The 12,395-nt window shown below is 38.0% G+C and overlaps 1 pseudogene; it reads left to right on the top strand.

Moving 5' to 3' along the window:
• Positions 1–3,399: 3,399 nt before the first annotated feature.
• Positions 3,400–4,656, top strand: LOC123949608 (annotated as a pseudogene).
• The last annotated feature ends 7,739 nt before the right edge of the window (positions 4,657–12,395 follow it).

Genomic DNA, 12,395 nt, shown 5'->3' with positions numbered 1-12,395 from the left:
TGATTAATGAACTTCTTAGCCACACTAAGTCTTTTTTCTTTATGGACTTCATGGTCTATGTCAGGTCAAAACAAGAAGAAAATAGTTTAGATTCAGGAGAATCTAAAGCAAGCACTTAGGAACCAGTGTTTGAAGCCCAAAATAATTAGTAGGTGTGTTCTCAAACCAGAACCAGAGATTCTATGAGGCAGGAACAAAGTCCTAAAGGCCATGGGGACAATTCAGGGTCAGGGAACATACTTAGAAAGCGGGTCTCCAGACAAGGTAGGGAGGGACGAATAACCAGAGGATGAGCACATTCCTACCCAACAGCTCTAGTACCTAGTGCTACTTCCTCCCTTAACACTATGTTTTAGTTGCTGTAATTATTGCTTCTAAATTTCTGAATGGACCAAAAAACTTCTCCCATATTTGAGCCTTCGTACAACACAGCAATCTCTTCCTAGGGTACAGTCTCCTCTCTTTTTCAGACTTAGGTAAAGTCTTCTAACCTCTCAGGTTTCCATGCCCATGTTATTTCTGAGCTCCCCTCTTGTATCTCACTGAAGAGTTGGTTCTCCTACACTTATGCTGTAGGACCACATTCTTACCTCTATCTCAATGCTTTCTTATGCACATTCTCACTTCCAGGCTGTTTGTCTGTCTTTCCTTCTGAACTATGAAGTCCACAGGGTGGAGTCTGAGTTAGACTCTGCAGATTATCAGTTCTTGGTGTCCAGTTTTAGTCTGTAGGATTCCAAAGTAAAGAGAGAGTTACAAGAGTTTTTCCTTTGATCTAATATTACATAGTACTTCAAATACTATCTACTGATTTTTGTAAATTAAAAAATATGTGTGTATATTTCATAAAATGTTTGTGTTTTCCTATTAAAAGACCTTAAAATAAACCAGTCATAACATAATCTTCGTATACTCACTCCATGCCTGATCTATACTGAATTAGTAAATGAAAGAAAATTTGAATTTAAAATTACATCTCAGAAATGAGCTATCAAGTCAGGAAATGACATGAGGAAACTTAAATGCACACATCTGAGTGAGAGCAGCCAATATAAAAAGGCTACCTTCTGGGACGCCTGGGTGGTTCAGTAAGTTAAGCCGCTGCCTTTATCTCAAGTCATGATCGTAGGGTCCTGGGACTGAGTCCTGCATCAGGCTCCTTGCTTCTCTCTCTGCCTCTGTCTGCCACTCTGTCTGCTTGTGCTCTCTTTCTCTCTGATAAATAAATAAATAAAATCTTTAAAAAAAATAAAAAGGCTACTTAATATATGATTCCAACTATATGACATCTGGAAAAGGCAAAACTGGGGAGATTGTAATAAGATTAGTGGTTGCAAGGGACAGAAGTGCAGGAATGAATAGGTACAGCACAGATGATTTTTAGAGCAGTGAAAACACTATGTAATGTCATAATGATGAATACATTTGAAAACATATTTGTTCAAACCCACAGACCACCACCAGGAGTGAGTCATAACATGAACCATGGACTTAGGGTGGAAATGACATGTCAATATAGATTCATCAATTGTAGCAAATGTACCCCTTTGGTAGGGGATGCTGATAATCGGGGAGGTTATACATGTGTGGAGGCAAGGGATATATGGGAAATCTCTGTGACCCTCAGTTTTGCTGGGAATTTAAAATTGCTCTTAAAAAAAGTCTTAAAAAATCTGGTATCTATCTAAGCCAAGTTATAACTTGTGAAGAACTTGACTGAGATTCATAAGCAGAGAGTATATATATAATTAATGAATTTCCTCACATCTAAGTTTAGAAAAAGAAAACATTGTTCTGCTTTCTAAATCTTCCAGCAAAATTCTTAAAGGAAAGAAAAGAATCCCTGGCCTTTGCATGTACTTTTTAAAAAAATTCAATCACAATTTCACCTGTTATATAGTGTGGATGAGAGTAAGGTATGACTTGGAGTTTGTATTCTATGTATTCCTACTGTTGTACTCTGTAGAATCCCACAAAAAACAGTATATGAAAAAGTTCCATAATATCAATACCTCTGCCCAGTAAATCTTTCAGGCTTTAATACAAATGACACAAGTCTTGGGGCACCTGGGTGACTCAGTCTGTTAAGCGTCTGCCTTAGGCTCAGGTCATAATTTCATTGTCCTGGGATCAAGTCCTGCATGGGGAATCCCTGCTCAGAGGGGCATCTGCCTCTCCCTTTACCCCTGCCCCCTGCTCATGATCTCTCTCTCTCAGATAAATAAATAAAATCTTAAAAACAAAACAAAACAAATGACTCATATCCTAAGGTTCAGAGAGGGTGGCTACATAATCTGGGAAGTAAATGTAAAATGAAAATGCATGGCCTTTTGTTAAAAAGAGAGGAATAAAAATACTTTAAAGCTACCAAAATATAGTGTTTCATTTACAAATATTTTATTACCAATAAGGCATAATAGGGGTAATAGTGACCCAAGGTATTTTTATTCCTCTCTACCAAATATAGTGTTTCATTTACAAATATTTTATTACTGATAAGGCATACTAGGGGTAATAGTGACCCATAATAACACAAATTAACAAACTGTATAAAATATTTTTGGTGTCATATCATTATTTTATAAAATAAATAATACTTTTTTTAAAATGTAATACATTGACCATGAGCTTTGTAGGGTGGTCTTCCACAAAACCTTTTTTTTTTTCTTTTGGTTTTCAAAATTTGTATCTAGCTTTTTTTTAAAGATTTATTTATTTATTTGAGAGACAGAGATGGGGGGAAGGGGCAGAGGGAAAAAAAGAGAGTTTCAAGCTGACTCTGAGCTGGGCATGGAACTCGAGGTGGGGCAGGATTCCATGATCCTGAGATCAGACCTAAGCCAAAACCAAGAGGTGGACATTTAATGGACTGTTCCAACCAGGCATCCCTAGCCACTTATTTTTAATTGATGTATATATACATCATATAGATCTATACGTATCATATATATCTATATCTATCTATATATATTTATGATTTATTCATTTTAGAGAGCGAGAAAGAGAAAGAACACCAGCAGGAGGGTCAGAGGGAGAGGGACAGAGAGAATCCCAAGCAGACTTCTTGATGAGTGTGTGTCTGATGTGGGGCTCAACTCAATGTCAAGACCCTGAGATCATGACCTGAGCTGAAACCAAGAGCTGGATGCTCAACCAATTGAGCCACTAAGGTGCCCTTAATTGATAGATATTTGAAAATAAGTATCAGTTGATCCTGACAAATGTAAGATCACAAATAATTTTTCATAATTTTTAATTTTAAGAAGTATCTTTTTAATGATGTGACTGTTACTGGAGCTGTTAACGATTTTTTTTTTTTATAGACTGAAACAACACTGGAATAAATTTCTTAAATAACACTTCAAAATATAAGCTTCTTCCACTGGAAGCAATTCGAAGATGGCGTCCTCCTCCTTCAACCGACAAGGTATCGTGGACGGGAAAAATGAGTTTTGTAAGAAAAAGCTGAAACTGGAGAACCGAGATGAATCAGAACTCTTCACTGTTCCTGATGGTTGGAAGGAACCAGTTTTTTCCAAAGAAGACAATCCCAGAGGACTCTTGGAGGACAGCAGTTTTGCAACTTTGTTCCCAAAATATAGGGAAGCTTACTTGAAAGAGTGCTGGCCATTGGTACAGAAAGCCTTGAATGAACATCATATTAATGCAACCCTGGACCTGATAGAGGGCAGTATGACTGTGTGTACAACAAAGAAGACTTTTGATCCATATATCATCATTAGGGCCAGTGACCTAATAAAACTTTTAGCAAGGAGTGTTTCATTTGAACAGGCAGTACGAATTCTTCAGGATGATGTTGCGTGTGACATCATTAAAACAGGTTCTTTAGTGAGAAATAAAGAAAGATTTGTAAAAAGAAGACAACGCCTTATTGGTCCCAAAGGATCTACCTTGAAGGCTTTGGAACTCTTAACAAACTGTTATATTATAGTTCAGGGAAACACGGTTTCAGTCATTGGACCTTTTAGTGGCTTAAAAGAGGTTTGAAAAGTAGTTCTAGATACTATGAAGAATATTCATCCAATTTATAACATTAAAACCTTATTGATCAAACGAGAGTTGGCAAAAGATTCTGAATTAAGATCACAAAGTTGGGAAAGATTTTTGCCACAGTTCAAGCACAAGAATGTGAATAAACGCAAGGAACCAAAGAAAAAAACTGTCAAGAAAGAGTACACACCATTCCCACCACCACACAGAAAGTCAGATTGACAAAGAATTGGCTAGTGGTGAATATTTTCTGAAGGCAAGTCAAAAGAAGCGACAGAAAATGGAAGCCATAAAGGCTAAACAAGCAGAAGCTCTTCGTAAGAGACAAGAGGAAAGAAACAAAGCTTTTATTCCACCTAAAGAAAAACCAGTTGTGAAACCAAAGGAAGCTTCTACTGAAAATAAAATTGATGTGGCCACCATCAAGGAAAAGGTTAAGAAAGCAAAGAATAAGAAACTGGGAGCTCTTTCAGCTGAAGAAGTTAAGCTTAAAATGGAAGCAGATGAAAAAAAAAAAGAAGAAAAAAAAAGTAATATTAAAAAACAACCCTGGATGAGAACTCTTTAAGCTATCTCCTTTTGTAAAGGATTTTGAGATACTAGGGCATTAGTGGCCTATGTGTGAAAAGGAATACTCTGATCACATTTTTCTGAGTTTGTGTCATTCTTCAAAACAGTGTTTATATAAATAAAAATATAAATATTCTTTATAAATATAAAAAAAATAAGCTTCTTCCATCTACACCTGATGATTCTCATGGATCAATTGTTCCTAAAAGTACTGAACACCCCCTAAAAATCAGTTTCTTGCATATCTGAATTTACTTTTAAATTTAAATTTTATTATATGGTATTTTAATGTTCCTTGTAACTTTCTCTGCAAATTGTAAAGATTCTATTAAAAAAAAAAAGTGGGTTCATAATTTGTATGTAATTCAAAATGCCTATTTATGAATTCTAGCACTGTATCCTTGATTATAAGTGCCGGAGGGCCTGAGTCCACCAGTGTGGCCACTGTTCCCTAGTCTATTTGCATATCTCCACTGCTCATGCTCTATTTCCCATAAGTTTCACTTACAAAACATAAGTTCAAAGGTAAAATTATCAAGAATTATCAAGAATTCCTGTCTTTAAATATGATGGAGGAGCTTTGAGACCGCTGACATGCCTGGATACATAGATGAGGAAAGTAAAGCCAAGAGGCCAATTCCTGTAGGTTTACCAGGTATGAAAGGGACAGTTTGAGCCAACTTGAAGTACGACCCTGCTCAGGAGTGCTCACTCCATTAGAGAGGAAATGAGGTTATCACCGGAATTTCTCTAGCTCCAGAGCACACTAGCACAGATCATTACTAAGATGTAACCCAATGGATCAAGCATTTAAGTCTCCATCCCTTGGGAAGGAGTTACTGGGTCATTCATTGAAAAGAACAACTGAACTCAGGTTTTGGGTCTAATTATTTTTACATTCTCATTTACAAGTAATTGGCCTAAAAGACAGTAACCCATCTAAAATGAATGCAACTATTCAATTATGTTATATTAGTGTTAAATCAGGAATGATTGAGTTGAATAATGCTTTCTTCTAAGATCAGAAGTGGGTTGAGGCCTCTGCCTTCAGCTCCGGTCGTTGTCTTGGGGTCCTGGGATCGGGCCCCACATTGGGCTCTGTGCTCAGCAGGGAGCCTGCTTCCCTTCCTCTCTCTCTGCCAGCCTCTCTGCCTACTTCTGATCTCTGTCTGTCAAATAAAAACAAACAACCAACCACAACAACAAATCTTAAAAAAAAAAAGAAAAAGAAATAAAAGGCATCCAAATGGAAAGAAAAAAAGTGAAATTGTCCCTGTTTGCAGATGACATGTTCCTATATATAGAAAGTCCTAAAGACTCCATCAAAAATTATTATAACTAATAGATAAATCAATAAAGTTGAAATATACAAAATCAAAATACAAAAATTAGTTCCATTTCTTTTTTTTTAAAGATTTTATTTATTTATTTGACAGAGATCACAAGTAGGCAGAGAGGCAGGCAGAGAGAGAGAGGGAAGCAGGCTCCCCACTAAGCAGAGAGCTTGATGCAGGGCTCCATCCCAGGACCTTGGGATCATGACCTGAGCCTAAGGCAGAGGCTTTAACCCACTGAGGCACCCAGGAACCCCGAAAAATTAGTTCCATTTCTAAATACTAACAATGAACTATTTGAAAAAGAAATTAGAAAAATAATTCCATTTACACTAGTAGTAACAGGACTAAAATACGGAATAAATTTAACGAAGGAAATGAAGCATTTGTATATTGAAAACTACAAACACTGATGAAAGAAATTAAATAAGACATAGATAATTGGGAAGACATCCTGCATTCATGAATTGAAAACCTATTAAAATGTCCATACTACCCAAAGCAATCTACAGATTGAGTGCAAACCTTATAAAAAATCCTAATGGTGTTTTTTAAAACACTACTGTTTCCCCCTCACAACTTTGAGAATGTCATAGAACATACGACATTCAGAATCAGTTTCTGAATTATAATAAGAAATAATAATATTAATACTTTCCTCTTCATTAATAAGACACTTTGGATTCCTGAAACACATTTAGTTGTCCTAGGCTAACAAGGCCCTTTTATTCTTGAGCCTCTTGACCAAGCACAGTGTTTTCATAGCACCAATAATAAAATTATTTTTCTCTCTCTTCCTCCCACCCTCCTTCCTTCACATTTTTTCTCCCTCCCTCTCTTCCTCCCTCCCTTCCTTCCTTCCTCTCACTCCCTTTCTTTTTCTTTCTCCCTTCCCTCCCTGCTTCCTTTCTTTACCACTCTCTTCTTCCCTCCCCCCCCCCCTTCTCCCTTCCTTCCTTTCTTCCGTTCTCCCTTCTTTACAGATTTGTTATTTTTTAAACTTTGTATAGTGTGAGTGTTTTCCAAAATATACCTGTGGAACTCAGATCCATTAATTCAGTTATTTGATAAATATTTATTGAGCTTTTTTATTAGGTTCCTAAGACTACCATAACAAAATACCATAAGCTGGGTGGCTTAAAACAAAATAGATTTACTATATCAGAGCTTTGGAGGCTAGAAGCCATATTCCTTGTGAAACCTGTAGGGAAATCCTTCCATGCATCTTCCTAGCTTCTGGTAATTTGCTGGCAAGTTGTGGCTTATGTGTATGTGTGTGTGTGTGTGTGTGTGTGTCTGTATTACTTAAATCCCTTGTCCTCACATGGCATTCTCCATGTGTGTCTTCATAATGTCTTCTTCTTGCATGTGTCTCTCTCTTTGTCCAATTTCCCCCTTTTTATAAGCACAATAGTCATACTGGATTCAGGCCCACCCTAATGAACTAATTTTAAATTGATGATTTCTGAGAAGACCCTAGTTTCAAACAAGGTCAAACTTTGAGGTACAAGGTCAGGGAGGGTTAGGAATTCAAATGTTTTGAGGGGGCAGTTCAAACTATAATAAACACAAATTATGTTCCAGACACTTTTTTTTTCTTTCCATTTTATTTATTTTTTCAGTGTAACAGTATTCATTCTTTTTGCACAACACCCAGTGCTCCATGAAAAACGTGCCCTCCCCATTACCCACCACCTGTTACCCCAACCTCCCACCCCTGGCCCTTCAAAACCCTCAGGTTGCCCCAACCTCCCACCCCTGACCCTTCAAAACCCTCAGGTTGTTTTTCAGAGTCCATAGTCTCTTATGGTTCGCCTCCCCTCCCCAATGTCCATAGCCCGCTCCCCCTCTCCAAATCCCACCTCCCCCCAGCAACCCCCAGTTTGTTTTGTGAGATTAAGAGTCATTTATGGTTTATCTCCCTCCCAATCCCATCTTGTTTCATTTATTCTTCTCCTATCCCCCAACCCCCCCATGTTGCTTCTCCATGTCCTCATATCAGGGAGATCATATGATAGTTGTCTTTCTCTGATTGACTTATTTCACTAAGCATGATACGCTCTAGTTCCATCCACGTCGTCGCAAATGGCAAGATTTCATTTCTTTTGATGGCTGCATAGTATTCCATTGTGTATATATACCACCTCTTCTTGATCCATTCATCTGTTGATGGACATCTAGGTTCCTTCCATAGTTTGGCTATTGTAGACATTGCTGCTATAAACATTCGGGTACACGTGCCCCTTCGGATCACTATGTTTGTATCTTTAGGGTAAATACCCAGTAGTGCAATTGCTGGGTCATAGGGTAGTTCCATTTTCAACATTTTGAGGAACCTCCATGCTGTTTTCCAGAGTGGTTGCACCAACTTGCATTCCCACCAACAGTGGAGGAGGGTTCCCCTTTCTCCACATCCTCGCCAGCATCTGTCATTTCCTGACTTGTTAATTTTAGCCATTCTGACTGGTGTGAGGTGATATCTCATTGTGGTTTTGATTTGTATTTCCCTGATGCTGAGTGACGTGGAGCACTTTTTCATGTGTCTGTTGGCCATCTGGATGTCTTCTTTGCAGAAATGTCTGTTCATGTCCTCTGCCCATTTCTTGATTGGATTGTTTGTTCTTTGGGTGTTGAGTTTGCTAAGTTCCTTATAGATTTTGGATACTAGCCCTTTATCTGATATGTCGTTTGCAAATATCTTCTCCCATTCTGTCAGTTGTCTTTTGGTTTTGTTAACTGTTTCCTTTGCTGTGCAAAAGCTTTTGATCTTGATGAAATCCCAATAGTTCATTTTTGCCCTTGCTTCCCTTGCCTTTGCCGTTGTTCCTAGGAAGATGTTGCTATGGCTGAGGTCGAAGAGGTTGCTGCCTGCATTCTCCTCAAGGATTTGGATGGATTCCTTTCTCACATTGAGGTCCTTCATCCATTTGGAGTCTATTTTTGTGTGTGGTGTAAGGAAGTGGTCCAATTTCATTTTTCTGCATGTGGCTGTCCAATTTTCCCAGCACCATTTATTGAAGAGGCTGTCTTTTTTCCATTGGACATTCTTTCCTGCTTTGTCGAAGATTAGTTGACCATAGAGTTGAGGGTCGATTTCTGGGCTCTCTATTCTGTTCCATTGATCTATGTGTCTGTTTTTGTGCCAGTACCATGCTGTCTTGATGATGACAGCTTTGTAATAGAGCTTGAAGTCCGGAATTGTGATGCCACCAACTTTGGCTTTGTTCTTCAATATTCCTTTGGCTATTCGAGGTCTTTTCTGGTTCCATATAAATTTTAGGACTATTTGTTCCATTTCTTTGAAAAAAATGGATGGTATTTTGATAGGGATTGCATTAAATGTGTAGATTGCTTTAGGTAGCATAGACATTTTCACAATATTTATTCTTCCAATCCAGGAGCATGGAACATTTTTCCATTTTTTTGTGTCTTCCTCAATTTCTTTCATGAGTACTTTATAATTTTCTGTGTATAGATTCTTAGTCTCTTTGGTTAGGTTTATTCCTAGGTATCTTATAGTTTTGGGTACAATTATAAATGGGATTGACTCCTTAATTTCTCTTTCTTCAGTCTTGTTGGTGTACAGAAATGCAACTGATTTCTGTGCATTGATTTTATATCCTGACACTTTACTGAATTCCTGTACAAGTTCTAGCAGTTTTGGAGTGGAGTCTTTTGGGTTTTCCACATATAGTATCATATCATCTGCGAAGAGTGATAGTTTGACTTCTTCTTTACCAATTTGGATGCCTTTAATTTCTTTTTGTTGTCTGATTGCAGAGGCTAGGACTTCTAATACTATGTTGAATAGCAGTGGTGATAATGGACATCCCTGCCGTGTTCCTGACCTTAACGGAAAAGCTTTCAGTTTTTCTCCATTGAGAATGATATTTGCGGTGGGTTTTTCATAGATGGCTTTGATAATATTGAGGTATGTGCCCTCTATCCCTACACTTTGAAGAGTTTTGATCAGGAAGGGATGCTGTACCTTGTCAAATGCTTTTTCAGCATCTATTGAGAGTATCATATGGTTCTTGTTCTTTCTTTTATTAATGTGTTCTATCACATTGATTGATTTGCGGATGTTGAACCAACCCTGCAGCCCTGGAATAAATCCCACTTGATCGTGGTGAATAATCCTTTTAATGTACTGTTGAATCCTATTGGCTAGTATTTTGGCGAGAATTTTTGCGTCTGTGTTCATCAAGGATATTGGTCTGTAGTTCTCTTTTTTGGTGGGATCCTTGTCTGGTTTTGGGATCAAGGTGATGCTGGCCTCATAAAATGAGTTTGGAAGTTTTCCTTCCATTTCTATTTTTTGGAACAGTTTCAGGAGACTAGGAATTAGTTCTTCTTTAAATGTTTGGTAGAATTCCCCTGGGAAGCCGTCTGGCCCTGGGCTTTTTTTGTTTGGAGATTTTTGATGACTGTTTCAATCTCCTTACTGGTTATGGGCCTGTTCAGGTTTTCTATTTCTTCCTGGTTCAGTTGTGGTAGTTTATATGTCTCTAGGAATGCATCCATTTCTTCGAGATTGTCAAATTTGTTGGCGTAGAGTTGCTCATAGTATGTTCTTATAATTGTCTGTATTTCTTTGGTGTTCGTTGTGATCTCTCCTCTTTCATTCATGATTTTATTGATTTGGGTCCTTTCTCTTTTCTTTTTGATGAGTCTGGCCAGGGGCGTATCAATCTTATTGATTCTTTCAAAGAACCAGCTCCTAGTTTCATTGATTTGTTCTATTGTTTTTTTGGTTTCTATTTCATTGATTTCTGCTCTGATCTTTATGATTTCTCTTCTCCTGCTGGGCTTAGGGTTTCTTTCTTGTTCTTTCTCCAGCTCCTTTAGGTGTAGGGTTAGGTTGTGTACTTGAGACCTTTCTTGTTTCTTGAGAAAGGCTTGTACCGCTATATATTTTCCTCTCAGGACTGCCTTTGCTGTGTCCCACAGATTTTGAACCGTTGTGTTTTCATTATCATTTGTTTCCATGAATTTTTTCAATTCTTCTTTAATTTCCTGGTTAACCCAGTCATTCTTTAGAAGGATGCTGTTTAGTCTCCATGTATTTGGGTTCTTTCCAGCTTTCCTCTTGTGATTGAGTTCTAGCTTCCGAGCATTGTGGTCTGAAAATATGCAGGGAATAATCCTAATCTTTTGATACCGGTTGAGACCTGATTTGTGACCCAGGATGTGATCTATTCTGGAGAAGGTTCCATGTGCACTAGAGAAGAATGTGTATTCTGTTGCTTTGGGATGAAAGGTTCTGAATATATCTGTGATGTCCATCTGGTCCAGTGTGTCATTTAAGGCCTTTATTTCCTTGTTGATCTTTTGCTTGGATGATCTGTCCATTTCAGTGAGGGGAATGTTAAAGTCCCCTACTATTATTGTATTATTATTGATGTGTTTCTTTGATTTTGTTATTAATTGGTTGATATAGTTGGCTGCTCCCACGTTAGGGGCATAGATATTTAAAATTGTTAGATCTTCTTGTTGGACAGACCCTTTGAGTAGGATATAGTGTCCTTCCTCATCTCTTATTATAGTCTTTGGCTTAAAATCTAATTGCTCTGATATAAGGATTGCCACCCCAGCTTTCTTCTGATGCCCATTAGCATGGTAAATTGTTTTCCACCCCCTCACTTTAAATCTGGAGGTGTCTTCACGTCTAAAATGAGTTTCTTGTGGGCAACATACTGATGGGTTTTGTTTTTTTATCCATTCTGATACCCTGTGTCTTTTGATTGGGGCATTTAGCCCATTAACATTCAGGGTAACTATTGAGAGATATGAATTTAGTGCCATTATTAGCCTGTAAGGTGACTGTTACTGTATATTGTCTCTGTACCTTTCTGATCTACTACTTTTAGGCTCTCTCTTTGCTTAGAGGATCCCTTTCCATATTTCCTGTAGAGCTGGTTTGGTGTTTGCAAATTCTTTCAGTTTTTGTTTGTCCTGGAAGCTTTTGATCTCTCCTTCTATTTTCAATGATAGCCTAGCTGGATAGAGTATTCTTGGCTGCATGTTTTTCTCATTTAGTGCTCTGAATATATCATGCCAGCTCTTTCTGGCCTGCCAGGTCTCTGTGGATAAGTCTGCCGCCAATCTAATATTTTTACCATTGTATGTTACAGACTTCTTTTCTCGGGCTGCTTTCAGGATTTTCTCTTTGTCACTAAGACTTGTAAATTTTACTATTAGGTGACGGGGTGTGGACCTATTCTTGTTGACTTTGAGGGGGGTTCTCTGCATCTTCTGGATTTTAATGCTTGTTCCCTTTGCCATATTAGGGAAATTCTCTCCAATGATTCTCTCCAATAGACCTTCTGCTCCCCCCTCTCTTTCTTCTTCTTCTGGAATCCCAATTATTCTAATGTTGTTTCGTCTTATGGTGTCACTTATATCTCGAATTCTCCCCTCAGGGTCCAGTAGCTGTTTGTCCCTCTTTTGCTCGGCTTCCTTATTCTCTGTCATTTGGTC

Source organism: Meles meles, chromosome 8 (genome assembly GCF_922984935.1).
Source record: "Meles meles chromosome 8, mMelMel3.1 paternal haplotype, whole genome shotgun sequence".
Taxonomy (NCBI): domain Eukaryota; kingdom Metazoa; phylum Chordata; class Mammalia; order Carnivora; family Mustelidae; genus Meles; species Meles meles.
Note: the sequence above shows the minus strand (reverse complement) of the source record. Positions and strands in the feature narration are given on the sequence as shown.